Source organism: Hyperolius riggenbachi, chromosome 6 (assembly GCF_040937935.1).
Source record: "Hyperolius riggenbachi isolate aHypRig1 chromosome 6, aHypRig1.pri, whole genome shotgun sequence".
Classification (NCBI taxonomy): Eukaryota; Metazoa; Chordata; class Amphibia; order Anura; family Hyperoliidae; genus Hyperolius; species Hyperolius riggenbachi.
The window spans coordinates 303,890,290-303,914,115 of record NC_090651.1 but is presented as its reverse complement, the minus strand read 5'-3'; the positions used below and the strand labels follow the sequence as shown (position 1 = coordinate 303,914,115).

General features: G+C 44.5%; 1 protein-coding gene and 1 long non-coding RNA gene across 14 annotated transcripts in view; one reads left to right on the top strand and one right to left on the bottom strand.

Annotated features, from left to right (window-relative positions):
- LOC137522824 (uncharacterized) overlaps positions 1–11,437 on the bottom strand; it is a 44,891-nt gene extending 33,454 nt beyond the window's left edge. The window contains exon 1 of one of the 2 annotated variants that reach the window (XR_011022451.1): positions 11,087–11,437. This is a non-coding gene — a long non-coding RNA (uncharacterized lncRNA). The remainder of the gene's footprint in view (positions 1–11,086) is intronic. The other variant, XR_011022452.1, reaches the window with a different exon arrangement.
- CNOT3 (CCR4-NOT transcription complex subunit 3) overlaps positions 1–23,826 on the top strand; it is a 123,438-nt gene that overhangs the window by 37,457 nt on the left and 62,155 nt on the right. For 11 of the 12 annotated variants that reach the window (XM_068241231.1, XM_068241229.1, XM_068241235.1 and 8 more), the window contains exon 2: positions 13,797–13,855. The gene's annotated coding sequence lies outside the window, so the exon portion shown is untranslated. Of the gene's footprint in view, positions 1–11,622; positions 11,642–13,796; positions 13,856–23,826 lie in introns of those variants that run through there. The other variant, XM_068241228.1, reaches the window with a different exon arrangement.

The window sequence follows — 23,826 nt, the reverse complement described above, 5'->3', positions numbered from 1 at the left end:
GGAGTGTCTGTCAAATCCTATTAGAACACAGGGCCATGTTTTGTGTACAGGGACCAGCCTCTGTGTCCTTCTATTGGGCCTCAAAGCATATTGTCGCTAGCCTGCTATTTACCTCTGAAGTCCTTTATCGCCGCTCCCCCTCCTCCTGACTACCCTGCTGATCTCTTTGGCAGCAGTAGTGGCTAAATTACACACCTGAAACAAGCATGCAGCTAATCCAGTCTGACTTCAGTCAGAGCACCTGATCTGCATGCTTGTTGAGGGGCTGTGGCTAACCGTATTAGAGACACAGGATCAGCAGTAGAGTCAGGCAACTGGTATTATTTTAAAATGAAAAATCCATATCCTTCTCAGTTTAGGTTCCCTTTAACCACCTTAGCGGTGGACGAGCTCAGCTCGTGGGCTTTCATGCAGCCAACTTTCAGTTGGCTGTATGAAATAGTTTTTTTTTCAATTTAAAAAAAAACCCTCCCGCAGCCGCCCTGGCGATCTCAATAGAACGCCAGGGTGGTTAAGGACTGGAGTTTGACTTTTCTGTAAGTCTAATTGTTGGATGGCCAGATAGAATATGGTTATTAGCTGTTCACTCCCCCTTATTTCTAGCTCTTATTTTTAGCACACTACGCATTCGTTCACAGATTTTAATGAGTGTGTACACCAGACATTGTCTGACCTCATAGTTTTGATAAATAGAGCAGGTGTCTTGCAGTGAGATGCCTGTCGATGTCTGTTCACCCGTGTGCAGACATTTCTATTCAGTTTGATATAAAGGAATGCAGTCCGTTCCTGTGTTAATGTGCTCACTGTGCAGCATCTGGTGCCAGGTAAGGATGTAGACAAGACGAGACTCAGAACATTTATATTGCGCTTTTCTCCAGAGAACTGAAATATACCAGTTGCTGTCAGTTATATATCAGCAGCTATCAGTTACAACTGAATGTGCAAGGTAATGTCCATGTTTTCCTATGGCTCAACTGGAAGATATTACAGTTTAACAGTGTGCTGACCAGGAAGCTGTTATGGGGTAACGGCAATTTTTAAGATGGAGGACAGAGAATTCCATTGATCACAGTGGGCAAACAGAACGCAGGAGAGGAGAAAGAGTTTGAGGAGTAGACTACACAGGAGGCAAGTATGACCTGTGTATGGTTATTTAGACTTTTTATTTTCAGTTCAGGTTCTCTTTAACCTCTTGACGACCAGCTAACGCCGATTGGCGTAAACTGGTCGTCTGCGGGTTACCATGGCGGCCTTTCCATGTCAGTTTTCCATGTCAGTTCCGTGAACAGCCGGAGAGCCGCCGATCGCGGCTCGCCGGCAAAATGTAAACAGGCGGGGAAGAAATCCCCGCTGTTTACATCATACGGCGCTGCTGCGCAGCAGCGCCGTAAGGCAGATCGGCGATCCCCGGCCTCTGATTGGCCGAGGATCGCCGGCATATGATAGGCTGAAGCCTATCCTTCAATGCGCAGGACGGAAATCCGTCCTGCGCAGCTCACAGGGGGAGGGAGGGGGCGAGACGGCGGAGAACGATGCCACCCCCCCCCCCCCCCCCCCGCTAAGCAAATACAGCCGGCGGCGATCAGACCCCCCCAGCAGGACATCCCCCTAGTGGGGAAAAAAGGGGGGTAGTCTGATCGCCCTGCTGCACTCCTGATCGGTGCTGCGGGCTGTAGAGCCCACGCAGCACCGATCACTGAAAAATCCCCTGGTCGGCAAGAGGTTAAAGAGACTCTGTAACAAAAATGTCATCCTTTTTTCTACTATCCTACGAGTTACTAAACCTATTCTAATGTGCTCTGGCTTACTGCAGCACTTTCTACTATCACCGTCTCTGTAATAAATCAACTTCTCTTTCTTTCTCCTGTCGGATTTGTCACCCTGTGTCTGGAAGGCTGCCAACTCTTCAGTGTTGTTCGGTTATGCACGCGCCCCCTCTATGCACACTCCCGTGTGTGTTATTTAGATTAGACAGCCTCTCTGCTCTCTTGTCAGTGAGAGATGAGAGCTGCTTGCCTTTTACAAGCTGGATAAATCGTCCTCTATTAGGCTGTGAAAGGAGCTGGGCTGTCACATACTGAGGAATTACAGACACAGAGCTGTCTGCAGGAAGAAACAATCAACCGGTCACTCTTCAGTGGATGATAGCTGCAGGGGGAAGGTAAACACACATGATCTCTTGAGATTCAAAAGGAAGGCTGTATACAGCCTGCTTGTGTATGGATGTATTTTCTATGTGTGGACATACTGTACATCAACCTACTTCCGGTTTTGGTGACCATTTTGTTTGTTTATAAACAAACTTTTAAAACTGTTTTTGACTACTTTTAATGCGGCGGGGAGCGGCTAAATTGTGACAGGGGAATAGATGTCCCCTAACGCACTAGTATGTTTACTTTTGTGCGATTTTTAACAATACAGATTCTCTTTAACCTTTTCGGGACCGGCCGCCTACCCCCCCCCCCCCTTAAGGACCAGGCATTTTGCGCGGGAGAGGGGTGCGCGCTTTTGGGGGGTCAGGCGGCCGGATCCCATCTGTGGCTGGCTATATTTGTGTCCCCCCATGGTGGCCTGTGCCCCCCCCCCCCCTTCTGCCAGCAGCTTTCACTCACCGTCCAGGCTCCAGCGATGAGCCGCACGGGACCCTCTTCTCCGGCCAGCATCTCCGTTCTATCTGACGATCAGTTCCGGGTCGCGGCTTGATGACGTCATCAAGCCGGGACCCGACGCTGACGTCGGGCGGAGTGGAGATGCCGGACAGAGCGGAGGGGGGCGCCGATCGTCGCAGGAACGGCAGGGAGGTGAGTGGATCCTCTTCTCCCCCCCCCCCCCCCCCTTGCCGCCACAGCTGTTAAACTGATCACTACGATCGGACGGCGATCGTAGTGATCACGTGATCAGCAGCCATACGCGATGGCTGCTGATCACTCGGGGGAGATGTCGGCTGTCATATGACAGCTTAATCTCCCCCTCCGGGTGCGCACGATTGCGTCGGGAGCGGAAACTGCGGGCCGGCGTAGATCCTACGCCGCATCAGGCTAGAACAGCCACAAGTGCGGCGTAGGATCTCATAGAGGCGGTCCCGAAAAGGTTAAGATTATTATGCTGTGGCGTATCTTTTAGAGCAGAGAGGAAGTTCCGAGTTCAGCTCCACTCTAAAGGTGCGTACACACATGTGGCTATAGTCGTTTGAAACGATTGTTCCCCGGTCGTTTCAAACGACGATCGTTTAAAAAAAAGCAATCAACGATCATTAAGTCTGGCGGACGAGTTAGATCGTTAAAAACGAACGATCTAGCTTGGCAGGTTTTTACCAACGACGATCGTTTGCAAAAGTAGTACATCGTTGGAAACGGTCGTTCGTACTAGGCTTGACATGCGCATTTCGCTATTTCTCCATGAAACTTCTCATTTTTATGCGCAAGCGCAATAGTTGCTTTACGTGATGTAACATTCGTTCTAACGATCAGATCGTTACACACATTTAAAAACTAACTTTACTTAGGTCGTTCTTTCATCGCTTAAAAGTTTGTTCGTCGTTCACAACGAACGATCGTTGTCGCATGTGTGTACATAGCATTAGACACTGGTGTTTGGTTTATAGATATGAAATATGCAGTGTTCTATGGAGAGGAAATGAGTGAGGGTCCTCTAGCAATAGTGGTATACAGTAAAAAAAAAATCCAGTACATCTGACAAGTATCCTCTGATCATTGTCGCCCATTCTAAGCTTAATCATTCTAAGCATCAGTAAATTAATATCAGTAAGAGCCTCAAGTCCCAGAAGGCGACAGACACGTTTCAGTTTTGCAGTAGTGTGATTGGTCATATTGCAGAGCCCTTAGTTCTAACTGAACTTGGCATTAACATAACTGTGTCCTATGTTGTTTTCCCTTTCCTTAGTAATCGAACAGTGAGGCTGCATCTGAGCAACCTTAGCTGCTCCATAGTCGCATCCGTCCCTTTTTGAGGTCCTTGTGTGCTGCATGTGATGATGTCATCCTGTGTGTCTCACAGGAGACTGGTTAGATGTGTCAGGCTGTCCAGGCTGGCACTTTCAGCTCTGGGGAAGCATGATGACGGTGACAGGCAGTGGCAGTAAATGGAGGTAAAGCTTGAAAGAAAAATACATTTCGTCAGGTAAAGGTGCCCATACGATACTCGATTGGCAGCTTTGATCTCTGGCAAATAAGATTGACGCGGCAACGTGGATGCCCAATTGCAATTTTGATAGTTTTTATCAATTTCTGTAATAAATCTATCAATCGAGTATGCTGGCAAGATCTAGCTTGAAATGGGGTGATTGGGTGCTTGGCGATCGTGGCATTCGATTTCTGGAAGATTGACAGGCCCCGCCATTCCCGCTCTCCCCCCATTTGGAATGTGTGTGTTTTGGTAGGCTTATCAGAATATGTAAAATATTATGTATGGATAATAGCAGTGTTCTCCCCAGGATCAATCAAGTGGGCGCGCCGCCCGGGTAAAATCAATTACCGCCCGGCTGCCTGCGGTCCCATCAGCACGTGGCCGGGTATCGCACTGGGTTAAGTAGCAAAAACCAGCGCTGCTCCCGAATGTGCACAGAGCAGCGCTGCAGAGTAGCATAGTCGTCATCCGTAGCGTGTCCGTCCCCCTCCTGCACATACAGGCTCTAGCAGAGTTTTCACTCACTGCTCCTCGCCGTTCGGGTTATCCTGCTTGCCTGTCACCGGCTCATATGTATGATGCCCTCTGGTGGCGAGGCGCCACAGCATAGCGACATAGCTGTGAGCCGATGACAGGCAAAGCGGGGGAACCCGAACGGCGAGGAGCGGTGAGTGAAAACTTCTCTGCTAATAGAGCCCGTATGTGCAGGAGGGGGACGGACACGCTGCTGATAAGGACTACACTCTGTCTGCTACTCTGCTCTGCCGGAGGATGTTTGAAAACTCGGGGGGAGGGGACATTAACACATCAACTCACTGAGCTGAGATTGTGTTAGCACGATTCTGCCCGGCATTTGGCTGAGGGGGCAATCGGGGGTCAGGGTTGCACTACAAATATGTCTGGGTCACTCGGGGGGGGGGGGGGGGGGGGGGAGGGGTCCAGGCTGCTATGGATCTCATGGCTGGAGCAGCAGATGAGTCAGTGGAGCTGTGAGAAGCTACATGCACAGCTTGATGATACTCCTGACACTGACATGCTGTTGTAGCAATGTGTTCAAAATAAGAAAGATGTCATCAATGCTGTGTGCATACCTGAACCACAGATATACCAATGCAGTGTTCTCCCCAGGATCAAACAGGTGGGCGGCCCTGGTAAAATCAATTACTGCCCGGCGGGCTGCGTTCCCAGCTGCCATCACCGGCCAGCTATCGCGCACGATGCTCCTGAATCTGCACAGCTCTGTGCACGAGATCTCGCGCTTCCCGGCGAACTCGAGCACTCACAGTCTCAGCGGTAGTAAGAGGCGGGACCAGCGCCCGAGGCTAAGCCGACAGTCTGTCATCGTGCACGGACACTACTGTCAAGCCTGTAAGTATCCGCATCCGCCACCTACCCCCCTAATGTGCAATGTGCCGCCGCCCCTATACTTTACCTGTCCGTGTGCACCGCTAGCTCCAGGCTGCGTCCATCATCCATACACATGCCCCACGTGGCTGCCAGCGTGCATATGGGCGCATGTGTGGGACATAATTAGAGCATATTTTATTTTCCACACCACCAAATTTCCCCGTGCCGCCCCACCCGGCTACTTTTTCATGCCACCCGGCTGGAAAAAAATCCTGGGGAGAACACTGAATAGTATGTAATACAATTATAGTATGGATTCACTAAAAGCAATGACAAGTTAGTTTAGAGGAAAGACCTGAGCTCATTTGTTTGTAGCCACGCTGAAAGTGAGGGGAACCTGTCTACAGCCTCATACACAGGTTTGAAGACTGTAGCCTGCAGAGATCAGTTCTTGATCTTAAGGTAACAGTTTTGGACTGAGTTCTGTACAGATATGTCGCTGGCTTGTATGCTATTGATGCATTGCAGGGGAGGAAGTCCGATGGTGCGTTTTTGATGACTCTGAGCTGGTGGGTTGAGTAGGAGAATAATGCCTTTCATCTGCGGTTGGCTTAGACCAGGGATGTCAAACTCAGTCATGTGAGGGGCCAAAATCTAAAACCTAGTCCAATTTGTCGGCCAAATTGTTTAACAATTATTTAACAAACAAAGTGGCGTAACTATAGCAAACATGGAGGGTCAGCTCCCCCCCCTCCCCTTCTGCAGATTTGCGCAGTGGAGCAGTTTAATATTTATCTGCTCTAGTGCTGCTTCAGCAGAAAAGGATCAAGATTGCTGTGCATTGCTATGTAGCCCTGTCTCCCAGTGATGCGTAGCCTAGGTTGCTTAGCTTTTTAGCTATGCAGAATTCTCCTCCAGGAGCATACTGGGAGAGGCAGCATTATTTTCACTGGCTTCAGAATTCTCAGAAACAAAGATTAGGTAGAGCTGCATTTGACAAGACTAAAGATGTTGCCACCTGTAATACATTTCACAATGTAAATCGAAGTGAGGAAAGATTTTACAATGGGCAAACCCTGAGGGCCTGTTTCAACTACACGCGGATTCTGGATGCAGAAAAACTGACTCCATTGAATCCCTTTGGGCCTGTTTCCACTAACATTTTCATTGTATGGGAAAACGAATGCATGACGCAGAAATCTGCATCAGAAAAATCGAGTTTTGTGGAAACAGGCCCATAGGCATTCATTGGAGTCCGTTTTTCTGCATCCAGAATCTGCGTGTAGTGGAAACGGGCCCTGAATTATTTATACCTGAATACTGTATAAAATAAGCAATTTTAATTCCAACATTATTTTCACTACAGTTTTATCAGTTGGTGGAACTGGCTTATAAAAGTTTCCCATTGGCTATTGAATTGGACAGGCTGGCTCATAATAGATTCATAATGATTAGTTCTCTCCTGGTCTACTGCTTTTTAGTATTCTTGCGACTGTTATCTCATTTTTGGCTATACCATTAGAATTGAGCATGGATGGAGCATCCTAACTGCTCCTCTTGTCTACAGAGCTCATACGTTCACTATTCTAGTGGTGACCACAGCACTATAATGCTGCAAAGATCCTTACATACAGCCATAACCACAAATTGTTCCATAAGCGGCTTCTAATTACAACTAGCTTGGAAACTTGTTGCTGGCCATGTGATCAGTCATAAATGTTGCTGAGAAGCACCCCAGAATCACATCCCTGTTCAATGTTTATGCAAGATTATTGGTTTTGGATTTGCGGACAAGCCTTTTCATTCTTTCCACCTCATTGAGTTTTAAGTAGAAACCACTTAAGGCTCATACACACATCAGACTATAGTCTTTTGAAAATGAAAGATCACAGACCAATTTTACCACCCTTCATGTAATATGAGAGCCATACTCATCACAGTCTTTTCTATGGAGCTGAACGCCACATCAGACAGAAATCTTTGCAAGATGCTGCACACACAGATGCTGTACAGACACAAAAGATCAGTATCTGCAAAAGATCTGTTCCTGACAAAGATCCGTTCCTGCAAATTGCAATGATAGTCTGAGATCTGCAGATCATCATACACATGATTTAACCACCCTGGCGTTCTGATTAAATCGCCAGGGTGGCTGCGGGAGGGTTTTTTTTAAATAAAAAAAAAACTATTTCATGCAGCCAACTGAAAGTTGGCTGCATGAAAGCCCACTAGAGGGCGCTCCGGAGGCGATCTTCCGATCGCCTCCGGCGCCCAGAATAAACAAGGAAGGCCGCAATGAGCGGCCTTCCTTGTTTTGCTTATATCGTCGCCATAGCGACGAGCGGAGTGACGTCATCGACGTCAGCCGACGTCCTGACGTCAGCCGCCTCCGATCCAGCCCTTAGCGCTGGCCGGAACTTTTTGTTCCGGCTACGCTGGGCTCAGGCGGCTGGGGGGACCCTCTTTCGCCGCTGCTCGCGGCGGATCGCCGCAGAGCGGCGGCGATCAGGCAGCACACACGGCTGGCAAAGTGCCGGCTGCGTGTGCTGCTTTTTATTTGACTAAAATCGGCCCAGCAGGGCCTGAGCGGCAGCCTCTGGCGGTGTTGGACGAGCTGAGCTCGTCCAGACCGCTCAGCAGGTTAACTGACATTCATCTGCAGATCAAGCAATCATCTGCAGATCTGAAAATCCATCCTGGTGGATCTGATCTGCAGATGAATGTCAGTTAAATCATGTGTGTATGATGATCTGCAGATCTCATAGACTATCATTGCAATTTGCAGGAATGGATTTTTGGCAGGAACAGATCTTTTGCAGATACTGATCTTTTGTGTCTGTACAGCATCTGTGTGTGCAGCATCTTGCAAAGATTTTTTTCTGATGGGGAGTTCAGCTCCATAGAAAAGACTGTGTAGAGTATGGCTCTCATACTACATGAAGGGTGGTAAGATTGGTCTGTGATCTTTCATTTTCAAAAGACTATGGTCTGATGTGTGTATGGGGCCTTACAGGGAAATGTATGCCTGTGGATGATTGAAAGGGTGTCGTCTGCAGCACAGCACTGTAGTCATCATAGGAATGATGAAATTATGGAGCTCTATACAGATGGCCCTTTTGCTGGTTTGCGCTGGCAGTGTGCAGCCAAGCAGTGAAAACTCATGCATGTTCTTTCCTATGGGGAGGTGGAAGAGAGGCAGAGGGCTCCTTGCTGTGATCCAGGACAAAGCAGCTGCTCCACAACTTCCACGGTGGTTGATTGCTTTTGCCTGTGTTTTGACAGAAGATTCTTGTACAGACATCGGACAGATGGTGAAGATGATCACTATTGTTTCAGCCATCAAGCGTTAAACATGAAAGTAAGGCCTGAAAACCAGGGGCTGTTAGTGGCAAAACTCTGTGCAGGTAAAATGTCAGCATTTAAGAGAGGGGAAAAAAAATTTGGACACTTGAGACCAGGGCTGTGGAGTCGGTCCAAAAATCCACCGACTCCGACTCCTCAGTTTAGGATTCCACCGACTCCGACTCCATGACTCCGACTCCTCTAATTTGCATATTACAATTTTGTTGATTAAAAGTATGTAACATGAAATTCGTCTCTTAACTGCCAACGCTTAGGAATTTTACAAGACAACTGAAGTGAGAAGGATATGTAGACTACTATATTTATTCCCTTTAGACTAAAACTAGTCCTTGGTAAGAGTACTTGTAAAAGGTACAAACCGGAACAAAGAACATCTATCAGGCCCTAGGCAATGTAAGTGTGGGTACATGTAAGACTGATGTGCAGGTACTCTGCAGGGGAATGAGGAGATTGTAAACAGACAACACCTCTGTGTTCAATGTGCACAGCATTCTCAGTGGATTCCCTGCAGCTCTGTGGGGAGTGCATATGTAGAGTATAGTACTACTGTGTAACAAAGTAAACCTGAGAGATGAAATTAAAGTTTTATACATACCTGGGGCTTCCTCCAGCCGCCTTCAGGATAATCAGTCCCTCGTTGTCCTCCTCCGCCACCTGGATCTTCTGCTATGAGTCCAGGTACTTGAGCCAGTCAGGCGTAGTGCGCATGCACACACTCCGCCGCCAGGAGCATACTACACCTGTGCAGCACTATTGCGCAGGTGCAGAATGTTACTGGCTGTGGGAGCGGCATGCGGCCGGACAGCGCTGACTGGCTGAATTACCAGGACTCCTAGCAGAAGATCCGGGTGGTGAAGGACAGCGAGGGACTGATTAACCTGAAGAGGGCTGGAGGAAGCCCCAGGTATGTATAAAACTTTACTTTTCATCCGTCTCAGGTACCCTTTAATTTGTAGTCACCAAACCAAATTTTAACAACATATCAAATTATTTTATTTCATCAGCAAAGGGAGTGCATACATTTGCATAAATCAGCATCAATGCAGAATTATTTCCATCTCATTGACAATCTCTATTAGTGACACGGCTACACATCAGGCTTTATTCTTACAGCATAGATGTTATTTAGTATATATAAGAGATTCCTGTGTACACATCATATATACAGTCACAATCAGATATGTATATCTGACCTTAAAAATACGGGGACTGCTTTATTGAAGCAGCACAAGTAACTAATTTTGATTGGTTTATTTCATTTTTGTGGACTAAGCACAGCTATTACTGTATATATACTGTATATATACATTATTTTTAATGACTATTATCTGAGAAATAGAACATTTTATCATATTTTCTATTTTAATTACAGTTACAAATTCATTAGGAGTCGGAGTCGGTGCATTTTTTCCCGACTCCGACTCCGACTCCAGGCACCCAAAATTGCCCGACTCTACGACTCCGACTCCACGACTCCGACTCCGACTCCACAGCCCTGCTTGAGACAATGAGGGCTTTGGGGTCGGTACAAAAATCATCCGACTCAAACTCTTGACACCTCAGTTTCTGAAACCTTTAACTCCGGGTACCCAAAAATTGCTCCGACTCCACAGCCCTGAAAACAATCTTGCTATGTCTTTGTAGATTCTAAAATTCAGATATCTTTCTATTTTAATTGTGCTTAACATAGTGTGAGCTGTGCTGACCCACTGTATTGCTTCTGTGAATTAATAAGGGGAGTTTAAATAATTCACTGGAACAGATCGGTTTGTCAGAAACGTATTGGTGACCTAATTCCTTATACTTTCATTGAACTGCCATACATTTCACCAATTCATATACCCTGCTTTTGAAGTCGATATTGTAAATTTGTTTATGTTGTACTTGTCATCTTCATATTAATATTTCAAAAGATCTGCGTAGTCTCCCTAGTACCACCAGTTTCATTATGTATGTGATGTGCAGTAACTGTTTATCTCCCAGCTGGCCATATGGTGAAATAAGCAGCAAACACCTGGGCCGTGGATGCCTGTTTCCATGTCGGGCACCTTGCAAACTTTCCTCAGCGTATAAGCCCCAGTTCGACCTTGGTTTTTTTTTTTTTGGGGGGGGGGGGGTGCATATTGTGTGGAATTCGTCATTATTTGCTGTAAATGAAATTTTATGCATTGTGTGTATGGCCACCCTTCTCAAAATAATTGTGTGCATAGGTACGCCCGTGAATACTTACAGCCCTCAGTAAACCTCTGATACTCAAAAGAATTGCATGTGCAGATGCGTCCGTGCAAACTTGCAGCCTTCGTTTGCATTGTGGGCAGTGGCTTAGTGTGGGCGGTGCAGGTTTTGAAGTCGTGGTGATGTTTGCGTTGTGGGCCGTGGCTTTGTGCATCAGTTGTGGTGTACACATTCAAGTACAGGTGTGTCTGTGCATACTCGCACCCTTTTTGCGTTGTGGGCGGCAGCTTAGTGAGGCTGTTGTGGTCTGCGCGTGCAGGTGCGTCCGTGCATACTCACAGCCTTCATTTAGTACATAGGATGTGCTGTAATCTGTTGGTATGTGTTTATCTGTGCTGCTGTGAATTTTCTGTCTGTTTTAACAGACTGGAGATGACAGTTTTGATGACAACATCCTGTAGTTGGTGGGGCTACTCCCTGTGGGGGTGGAGTTTCCTTGTGTTTTGTAGAGTTTAGCGAGTACAGTAGTGATATTGGAGCTGGTGGTTTTTGTGACTGATTTGATGTGTGCTGCTGTCTGAGAAAATTGGTGCAGCAATGCTTTTCTACAGTGAGCATAAAATGGAACAGATAAATGTAAAGGGGCCCATTAAAAATCTTGAGGGTCTTCAGCCTATCTATTCTGAGACCAATGTCTGTCAAAATGCAGTGCAGTGGACATGGCATGAATGTGGCTTCATATTAAAAGTTTTAGCTTGCATACATTTTAATGTGAAATTTGGCATATTTCAAAGCAGAAACAGGTTTTAAGAGTACTGTAGGGGTGTAGGGGAGAAAAGAGTTAAGCTTACCTGGGGCTTCGAATGGTCCTGTGCCCACGCAGCTACTCGCCTATTCTCCGGTCACCGCTGGCGGTTCACTTCCAGAATTTGCGACTTCACAGCCGCAAAACCACTGCACCTGCATCCTCACTCCCTCACGCTGCGTCACCGGGAGCGTACTGTGCAAGCGCAGTATGGACAGGGCCACGCAGGCGCAGTGGTATTGCGGCTGTAAAGTCGCAAATTCCGGAAGTGAACCATCAGCGTGTGGCTGCGTGGACACGACGTCCGTGGGGGCCATTAGAAGCCCCGGGTAAGTTCAACTTTTTTTTTTTTCTTCTTCTTCTTTCCCCCTACTGTATCCCTTGTTTTTCTTTATGCCTTCCTGTGACCGGAAGAAGCTCTAAATGATCCCATTTCATATAATGCAGTGGTTTATAATTGCTGATATTCCCATTCTGGCTCAATTATCACATCTGCATGGCCTACCCTTGTAACAGGACGCTTCGTCAAAAAGTGAATTTAACTCTCCTCACTGTGATCCCAGGAGGCAATTTCTCTCTATATCTAACCATAAATAAATAGTTTAGGGTTTCATTAGGCTTTACAGGAAATTATCACTTTTTGTTTTAAAATGTAAACATATATCATTGCTGCGCAGGTCGTTTTGCAATTTTGTAGTTTTTAAAGTCCTTTTCTTTCTTTTTCGCGCTGCAGGCAGCTAGTAATTTCTAGAACGAACAGTAAATCTCAATTGCTCTACTTGGCAACAGTGCTTTTTTTTTTAAGCAGTACAGTTGCTGTGTCCAGATATATTTTTTTTTTCCATATCTTGGAGAGAATGCTTTAAGCTGCATACACACGCTAGATTAAACTTGTTCCAGGTGGCCCATAATGACTACCTCTGCCTATAATCTAACATGTGTGCAGCGTCCCCCGATGCCAGCCGACACGTCAGCACATGATTCACCTGAATTATCGATTTGGCCGAGGTCATCGTTCTCCTCAAACCTCTCGCTCCCGCTGTGTGACACTCCTGCACAGCTATGTCGACCCTCCTCCCCTCTGCATAGCAACAGAATGCACTGCTAGCCTAGAGGCTAGCACACATCTGTAAAGCCGCCGCCCTTGCAGTGTCATGATCTCTCCCATGCAACAGTTCTCGTATATATTCACAAAGCTTAAGCTACGTACACATGCTAGATGCAACTCTGCAGGGGTGGTCATTATCAAATCTAGCTTTTGTACAGTGGCCCCTAATGCCTGTCAATGCCTCAGTAGCAAACAGCCCAGCGGATCGATTCAACCTATCGCTGGCTGAGAGCATTGTTCACCCTCACCCCAGCCACTTTGCAATGGAAATCACCCACTGCTTTCTCTGCCCTTCAAACCATCATCCCTGCATAGCAACAATAGCCATCGCTATGCATCTGTACAGCCTCATCCGTGGAATGTTGCCTGAGCGACCGGGTTCCAGTCTCCACCAGACATCATGACTTGTATGTGTGCACAGGGCTTGAGGTGCTCTTTAGCTTGGATTGTTTCTCAGGACTCCTTCACACTAGGGGAAGGAAGGTGGCTGTACAAGGTGCTGCAGCTCCTCTCCACCTGACCCTGTTCATTATAGGGAATAAGGCAGTGCACAGGAATGCATGCAGCTGTGCATTTTCTGAAGTATCTCTTCCTGCATTAATCAGAATCTTAGCCATTACTTTCTATGGGGCATTTTCTAGTACGTTGGTCAGTGTGAATGATTCCATCTAAAATATGGCTTCTACCTACATGGTAGACATGTATACCATTCAGCATTAAACCAGAGCTATAGGTTTTGGGTTAGATGTGATGGTGCATATTGTTTTCAATATAATTTATAAAGTTTATTTAGATAATTATCTCTTAATATATTATTTCAAAATGTAAAATATTGTTTTGTCTTTTATGTAGGTGGTTTACCAATGCACTTGGGGGAACTACTGTCCATGAATTTAGATTCACAACAGCAGGTGAGTGTGCCTAATTACTATTTGTACTATTTTCATTGTTATAACCTGATTATTACAGTAGATTAAAATGCATTTTAGCTTCTTTAGTCTAGTGATCTGCAATAGAATACATGTCTTAATTGAGTGATTGCGGTTGAAGTGAGTAAAATTCAGATCTTGTGATCTCGACATTTCTTTTTTTGAGCTTTATTAGTGAGAAATACCAATTCAGTTAAAGTGATATGTTTAAGTACTGTATTTGCTGTATTGTTGCATTCTTTTTTTAATGTGAGAAAACGATGTTTGAAATCCACTCTAGTTATTAAACTGGTCAGTAGAAAACAGTGTCCAGGCTGTGAAATGGCTTTTTCAAGAGTTACGGTACTTTCTCCATGGCTTAGCTTACTATTTAAGGACCAAGCTAATTGAAATTTACGCCCTGTTTTGGTGGGCTCCTGGCTGGCAGGGCGTAGATTTCAATTAGCCGCCATTTCCGTCGCTCCCCGCCGATCGCACCGCTCAAACCCGACGAGTCTGGCCGCATCTCACAGGCTCTGCCTGTCTCTATGACGGCAGAACCATGTGAGCCGGTCAGGAGCCGATTTCATTGGCTCCTGGCCCTGTCTTTCAATATAAGCCGCTCCCATTGGCTTACATTGAAAGACAGGGTCAGGAGCCAATGAAAGCGGCTCCTGAGCGGCTCACATGACTCTGCCGTCATAGAGACGGCAGAGTCTATGTCCTGGGGGTCCCGGCGAGCGGCGATGGTTGCGGCAGGTATGCGCAGCTATTCGTCTGGATTCCGTCTTTCTGGTACCAGCGGTCTCTGGTCCTAAAGGGGGCAGAGACCGCTGGTACTTAAGTGGTTAAAGCGTTATATGGTTTCTGTTTAGGACTTTGACACCGCAAACCTTTCTCAGCATTAATTTTAATCTTTTTTAATTCTCCACTCACTTTATCAAATTCACTACCTCCCTTCATCAAACCCTAATAAAATCCACCCACTGCTCTGGTCTTCATTGCTAAAAGTGCTACTGGAAGGCAGGGGACGCACAAATCCAGCGCATAGTATAGGCATAAACACATTTGAATCATATCCGGTGGCTTTGCCAAGCATTTAGCCCCCCAATGCCCCCACACAACTCATTAGCAATTGATCATGCTGGAAGACCATGCCCACTGCAGCCACTGAAGGCGATCTCCTATACACCCTCCCCCTTCTCATCTCCATTGAGCTGAACAGTGTGCTGGTACAGTGTTCTTTCCAAAACCGCTGTCTAAAATGATTTTTAACGATCGTTTCGTCTGAAAAACGTGTACAGTGTATATAGACCTTAAATCTCATTTCCAACTTGTGTCTCTGTAGGGATTCCTCAATAGTTATAATTATTAACTGGTGTTGGTGTTCATTCGTAAACCTGGATTATGCTACTACTGCTACTGGAGAGCATCACGTGGACCGCAACCCTGTGACCCTCTCCACTAGCCATGGTGTTGAACTGCGTTGTACGGCATAATTCAGGTTTCCAAATAAAGAAACATGAATTTGAACACAGCGCTATTATTAACCAGTAGATCACCACTGCATAATTAGTTTCATTGCATTCATTGGTATGCTGGATAATTTCACCATTGGATCATACATTGCTACGTAACTCTAATAATGAATAAGTGTAATGAGCTGTTGCTGCTCTGATGCCGATTCCTTACCGCTTTTTAGAAGAACCTTAAAAAGGCATGTGTTTCAGTAGCAGACAAAAATGTGTATCCTGCATCCAGTTCATGACGTACTTTTTTTTACAAAAATAGCAGCATAACCATAACAGACAGACAGACAGACAGACAGACAGACATGACTCTTAGCTCAGCTTGCAGCAGCTCCTCATCCCAGATTATCAATGAGAGATGGTTGTGAGCTCCTGAGAGATTGTAGAGATATAATAGCTCTTTATTGATTTCCATGCATGTTAAGGTGAAATTCCACTTTTGATAAAAAAAAAATATTTTTAAAAAAAAGGAAAAATTATTTGTGCTGCACAAATGTTTTTTTTTTAACTTTGTTTTTAAAAATGATTTTTCCTTTTCAATTTGCAGCCAACTATGAAATTTCTAAACCGACCGTAAGCACAAACGCTTATTTTCTAGCTTGGAATCTGCACTCTGTTTCAATACAGACAGCCCAGGTATTTACTCTTCCTGCATGAGTAGTCAGCTGCACAGAGCAGGAAGTCTTGTTAGTTATTTTTTCACACCTGCATTAACTCGGTGACTTGCAGCAGCAAGAACATTCCCAACCTGACAGACTGTGTAAGGATCATGGTGGAGGGGCTGTGTGATTTGTGTGCTCAGAATCAAGGTATGCAATGTAAAATAACATTCGACTTAGCGGTTTGTAGATATGTGCTTAAAGGCATTGTTTATTTCTCAACAAAAGTGGATTTTCACTTTAAAAGGGTACTTCTAACTTTTGAAATAGTTTTTAATACTATGAGGATGATGATATTCTAGCCCCACTGCACTACCCCTAGAGCACTAATTATTGGAAGAGTTTGATGCTGATTTCTGTACCGGTTTGCCTGTTAACACTGGACCACTCTTCCCATTAACCTAGATTGTTGTTTGCTAATTTCCTGTTGAGAGTGCTGGATCTGTGATAGATGCTGTCATTTTGTAGCTATGCTGGCCACCAAGTGACAATGCAAGAAATACAATTGCTCTAATGCAAGCCTGCTGTCATATTAAAGCAGGAATGTGGTCGTCATACAGTCATTTAAAGTGAACGTGTAGTGAGTGAGTCCTTACTGCTTCACTACACTGCTCCCATTGGCCACCTGCCACCATTGCCAGTCATGTGATAATGATGACCACAACGGTCAAGTAAGAGTTGTCCAGTCGTCTCTCTGCTCTAAGATACACAACAGCATAATAACATTTAAACAAAAACATTTCTTGGTTTCAGCTGATACACATCCTAAAATAAATCTGCAGTGTTTCTACTTCCTGATGTATGGAAACAGACATATTGTTAACATCCAGTGCTTTCATATGGGCTTATCTGTTTATCTGCCATAGGCAGACATGGGGGGGGGGGGGGGGCTAAACTGTCTAAATACATACAGGGTGCATTTCTCTGTTTTCTTTTGTCCTGTGCAAGAGTTTAGGACCACTTTAATTAGTGAGGGAGGAATAAGTGGGCACAGCTTACAAGTTTAGTCCATAAACAGCTGGGCACAGATTTACTTTCTTTTTACAGAGGAGTATAACCTTTTACTGCGTCCCCATTTATGCATCATGCAATAAAAAGAGGGGACCTGGTGGGTGAAGGTGGTCAGGCATTCATATATATTCTGCTGAAGGGTTCTTTTATAATAGCAAGCCAGAGTCACACTGTTTCCATGGAGAAGAAAAGTAGTTCTGGAAATAACTGGTTTTGCAATAGGCAGTTTATTGCATCAGACTAATTGGTGAAGAAGAGGTTTCAGGACCCCTTTAAGTCCCATCCCGTATCAACATGGCCATTCCCTTCTAATTAAAGTGTAATTTGACTACATTACAGATTTGCCAAAGACCTAGATCAGTACTGCACAAGACAATACACTCAGGTCTGTCTGCCTGCGAGTTTCTTAGGTGGACATTTATCAAGAGTGAGACAAAATATTAGGTTTGTAGAAATCCGTGCAGAACTGTCTCAGACATCACTAAATAGTGCAGATTCCTTCTTAAACTGTTAGGAATAGGAGGAGTTAGGAAGGTCTCTCAGGCAGTGCAGTGTGTGAGGGGAATTGCTGTTGCTGAGGTAACCAACACATCTGCTGTCAGCAGGCTCTGAGTGAGGGGGGAGGGACCCTTCACAAATCACATTTATCCTGCACTGTTGCACATCTGGAGAACTGCTATGAATCACTTCTTAATCTGCAGCCGTTTAGGGATGGATTTGCACTTTTCTTACCTGTAGTACAGCTCTAGAAATCCACTCTAAACTGTCGCTATTACGTCGAATTTGAGAAGTTTCTTACTATCATGCAGAACAGTTCTCCTGCTGGTTAGAACAGTTTTAGAAGAAAAAACTGTAATGCTTTGATAAATCTGGCCCGTAGTGTGTAGACCCAAACTAAAATCATTGCATTATTTTTATTTTAACGGAGTTTCCCTTTAACTAAGCATATATTTGGCAGAGACCCACGTGAAGGTTTTGAACCAATGAGACACTTGGGCAACCTCTTTACCTATCCTTTTCATCCATTTTAAAGTGCATGTATAGCATATAAACCTGTATGTTTAATATAGTAGATGTTTTGTGATGTTGGTTTCCTGAACTCATATGTTGCCACCATTCTTATAACTTGTAAGACTGTCACTTATGACAGTCATTTGTGTCGTGCTGCAATTTTTCCCATGTATGACCACCTTATTATGTCTTTTAGTTTTTTTTTTTTTTTGTTTCCCGCTAGTTTGGATTATAGGTCTTAGAAATGGGGCCTGCTTCTCTTTGGACCTCAACTCTAAGCAGCTTTTTATAAAAAGTGAGGATTGGGTCCCACTAGAGCGTTTTCAGTCGTAATTTGTGTTTTTTAGGAATTGCCAGCAATTTCAAAAGTGCTTTTGTAATGTTACTGAATGTCCGTGACGCCACAGGAGCAATTGCATTTTGCCAAAATCACGATGCCTGCAGCTTTTTCAGAGCGATTTTATTCAGGGAGAGCAGGGGCTAAAATCACTGTGTAAATTGCTGTTTTTAGTGACTGTATCGCTCTCAAAAATGCTTTTGAGTGATTTGGAATCTAGTGGGCCTTAAAGAGACTCCGTAACAAAAATTGCATCCTGTTTTTTATCATCCTACAAGTTCCAAAAGCTATTCTAATGTGTTCTGGCTTACTGCAGCACGTTCTACTATCACCATCTCTGTAATAAATCAATGTATCTTTCCCCTGTCAGACTTGTCGGCCTGTGTCTGGAAGGCTGCCAAGTTCTTCAGTGTTGTGGTTCTGCTATGAATTCCCCTTTATGCACACTGCCTGTGTGTTATTTAGGATTAGAGCAGCTTCTCTCTTCTCTCTCATCTTTTACAAGCTGGATAAATCGTCCTCTGAGCTGGCTGGGCTTTCACATACTGAGGAATTACAAACAAGGGCAAAGCTGTTTGCAGGAAGAAAAGAGCAGACTGAAACTTCAGTGCATGAGAACAGGGGGAAAGAAACACACAAATGATCTCTTGAGATTCAAAAGGAAGGGTGTATACAGCCTGCTTGTGTATGGATGTATTTTCTATGTGTGGACATGCTGTACATCAACCTACTTCCTGTTTTGGTGGCCATTTTGTTTGTTTATAAACAAACTTTTAAAAACTGTTTTTAACCACTTTTAATGCGGCGGGGATCGGCGAAATTGTGACAGAGGGTAATAGGAGATGTCCCCTAACGCACTGGTATGTTTACTTTTGTGCGATTTTAACAATACAGATTCTCTTTAAGGTGCGTACACACATGCCACTATAATAATTTGAAACGATCGTTCCCCGATCATTCCAAATGACGATAATGGTACAAAAGACAACATTGCAAAATATGAGAACTGTAATATTTTTGTTTATGAGAAGTATATTCTCATATTGAATTTGATGCCCGCATAACCTTTCATAAAACTTAGTACATTGGCTTGTTTACAGCTGCAAAGCCTCCCCTTTTATTCTGTGTAAGACTACGGGAGCTGAGAAGACCAATTGCTGTACTTTTGAAGGTGACATGTTGTTAAATGTCTTATTTTTCCTGATATGGGCTTTCAGCCAGGGGCGTAGCAATATGGGTTGCAGAGGTAGCGACCGCATCGAGGCCCTTGGGCCAGAGGGGCCCCGAGGGGCCCTCCCTCAACTACAGTATTAGCTCTCTATTGGTCCTGTGCTCATAATAATCACTTCTATTGATACTTTGAATAGTGGTAATCATTAACAAACTGTTCCCCATCCCCTTCTTGCACCTCTGACACTGTAGTTGCCATTGGCAGGTTTTGGTGCGTCGTATCAATTGTTATGTATAGAGTGCTTGGGGGGCCCCATTGTAAAACTTGCATCGGGGCCCACAGCTCCTTAGCTACGCCACTGCTTGCAGCTGTTGACGGTTCAGGACTTCTTTGGCATATTTTTCATGTAACAATAGTTACAATGGGTTTACAGGCATGCCAGTTTGGCAGCCGGATTCTCTTACTACAGAGCTGTGTTGTAATGCTTGCAGAATGCAATTTGACATTGTTTTGCTGAAATAAGCAAAGCCTTCCCTGAAAAAAGACTGTCTGCAAATGTTGCTCCAAAATTAATTCAGTGATTGAAAGCAAAAGGAGACTTGCAACAACCAGGATTGTGTGGCGTCCTAGTCAAGATGATGGGTGTGGGTATACGACAGTTGTTTTGCATCTAAGACGCTTGGTCACATGGAGATTGTGGCGAGTGTCCAGTACTAGAAGTAAATATAATTTAAATATTCACTAATGCAGATTTAGTTCTCTGTCTTTTACAGTTCCCCATTAGGTTTGCCTGCAATATGTGGCTATGGATTGGGCCACTGTGCATTTTGGGTTTTGGTTTGGTGGTTAGAGTAGTGCACATTGGAGCTTGACAAACAACAGAATCACCGTTCGAAGCTGCAGTTGTTCGTAGCGTTTTTTAACTTACTGGAAAGTGATGCAACATGACCAGAGCTGGTTCTTTCATGAAGCAAGGTGAAACACTTGCATCAGGCGCAGAGATCACAGGGGCGGCATGTTTGTACTGTGTTTACACTTAGAGTATGCAGTCAGAGTAGGAGGAGAAGCGAGAGGAGAGTGAGCAGGGTGAAGAGGTCATCATTGGGGAAAAGCAGCTTGTTGTGCTGTGTGAAGAGTCTGACAGTGAGTGAGGAGGGGGGAGGCAGGAGAGCAGCAGTGTTTCCTCTGACTTGTACAGCAGAAGGGAGGGGCTGGCATTGCTGTCCTGACTGAAGAGGAATGGAGGACAGCCGACTGGCTGAGGGTGAGTAGTTTGTCACAGACTCCCAGCCAGCCAGTGTGTTATTGTGTTGAGCTAGCTGGCTACCTAACCTGGGCAACTATACTGGCTACCTATACTGGCTGCCTACTGGGGGCACCTACCTGGCTAAACTATACTGGGGGCAACTATACTAAGGGAACATATACTTGGTTATCTATATAGAAGGGGGGCACCTATACCAGGCTACCTATACTGGGGCACCTATCTGGCTAACCTATACTGTGGGCAACTATCCTTGGTACCCATACTAGGGACACTAATGACTGTTTAGAACTGGCCCTGAACATGACTGCTAGTCTGCTATGTTGCTCACTAACGTTGCAGCAACATAGCAGAATCCGCGCCATGATTACTATGCGTCTTTGTTCAGTAATGTCTGTGAATAAATTAAATACAATTGAACACTTGTGCTGGGCAAGGACATCTGTTTGCATATTGTTTGGTTGCATGTTAAAATATCACTTATGCTTGTGGGGGCAGCGACAAAATGTTTTCACAGACTGATTTTCAGAAGTGTTCATGAGGCGTACATGAAATAAAGTTGTGGGGACATGTGGGCTTCCCAGAATAGAGGATAGAAGAATGTCTATAAAATATTGATATTTTACTGTGATATTTTTCATTACCAAAATATCAGTAAATGTTACCGATCTTTTACTTCATCAAAACCTAACCCTATTCTCACACAAAACTCTCCCTCAACTGATATTTAAGCTTAACCACCTCCCCTGAACACCTAACCTTAACACACATCTCCTAACTCCTACGGTTAACCTTAACTGGCCTCCCAAGCCTAACTGTATTCACTTAAACCCCCCCCCCCCACCACCCAGATTACTAACCTTGACCATAACCCCCGCCACCAATCCCAATAAAAAATAAACATGTTCGGGAGCTGTCACAGGTACCTGTGTAAATAGCGGTAATACTGTGAAATTTGGGTGCCCGCAGTGCCTGCTAACCTTTTTAGCGGTAATCGCGAGTACAGCTTGGGTTGGAAAAAACATTTGATAAAGGCTTGCATGCCGAAAAGTTGTGCTATCTAGTGGCTGTGCTACTAATAAATCAAGCTATAATTGCATAAATCCAGGTTGAGCCCCAGTTGTTTGTTTTTTTTCACATTGGATTTTTACACCTGTTGCTGGGATCCGGGTGTTGGCCGGTAGACTCTCTGTTTGAGAAAAGATTTGTGGTCTGAGCGATTGGGCAAATCAGTTTTTTCTGTGTGGAAAAAATATGCCAGGAGTGGTAACCCCGAGCTGAACTCGTGGTAGCCGCCAGAGGTCTATGCAGAGCAATGCGCGCAATGGGCGTTCTACCACTCACCTCCTGGAGGATCCCAACGTCCATTACTGCCATTCAGTATTTTTGGCTTTTTCACTTGTGCACAAAGATTTCTCTGGATTCTCTGAATCTATTGGTGGTATAGTGTATTTTATATGATGAAATCCCTACATTCTTTGCTGAGAAATGTTTTTATTAAGTTGTTTTAGTGTTTCATAGAGTTGTGCGCCCTCCCCCCCCCCCCCCCTTTTTTTTTGAAACCTATTGCTGCCATCAAAAGGAACATGTATTTTTCATGGAAAATAATATGACTGTTTCAATATTTGATGTTTTTGTAATTTTGCAATTTCAGGATTTACACGATTTTCAAATTCTCTCCATTCTGTTTTTAATTACATTTTATTCCATTTCCGTACTGTTTGCAAACATGGTTGTTTTCCTTTTGAATTATTTTGCACTGTGTGTTTTTGAATAAGCACAAATCTAAAGTTATACTATGCAGACATTGCTTCTAGAGGTCAGTAAATCTTAAATTCATGAAATGGTAAATCCTTGCTTTAAATATACAGCCAGACTCAAGCTGTGCAGGTGCCCATGTGTATAAGACTGATGGCACACAGGCACATTTGTGCACCAGGTTTTTCCTATAGAAAAGAGTTGCAGATACAATGCCTGCTGCAGTCTATCAGCTCAGCATTGATGCCATTTGATCCCTGCTGCTCCCCACCCCAATCACAAACACCTGGGTGGGACAGTGTACTCCATTCATGAAATCTATTGCTTCACAATCTATTGCTTCACAACAAATTAATGCAATGATGCATTTTATTAAACAGATTTACTAAAATGATGCAACTGGATTAAAAAAAATGCCCTCTCCTGCTGCCCAGAAATTGCATCATGTCATTATAAAATCAATTCATAAAGGGGTGTTACATAAAAAAAAAAATCAATACGGTAATATACCGCATTCGGTATTTTAGCCTTTTGGGCAATTTAATAAAGATTTTCACAGGTGTGGTAGAAGTTCGGTAATTTTACCAAAAATCATGGCTTCAATCTACAAAGACCTGTTCGGTAACAGTAGAACTGTATGTCTCCGTTATGTCACATGCGGTTCTTCCACTTCTGTGCAGTGGCGGCATTACAATAGTAAAAGGCATCCCTTTAGATCAGGGGTGTCCAAACTTTTTTCGAAGAGGGCCAGCTTGGATGAAGTGAACATGCCGGAGGGCCGAACATTTTCCCGAACATTCTTTGAACAATTACAATTAAATGCAAATGAATTATTTTGCATAAAATAAATCATTTGCATTTAATTGTAATTGTGAGCATGCCATTTGCAATAAAATTTATGCCAAGTTAATTGCAAATGGCATGCTTTTCATTTCATAACATTAAAGATCAACAGACAGCTGAGTTTTCAAAATGTATTTGAAATAAATTAAAAAAAAAAACAACTTACCTGCACTAATGGGAAGGGTGAAACTGAGATCTGTGCTGCAGCAAAGTCTTGGTCCGGTACAAAGGAAGTGATTTTGATGCGCAAAATGTCACGCAGATGAGAGTCACTTAGTCTTGTCCTCACACGATTCTTGTTGAAGTTCATGGCCTCGCTCTCAGTGCTGGTGTAGTGCCAGGAAGCAGCCCTGCGCGCAACTCAAGCACGCAGGGGTCACATCTAACTGAC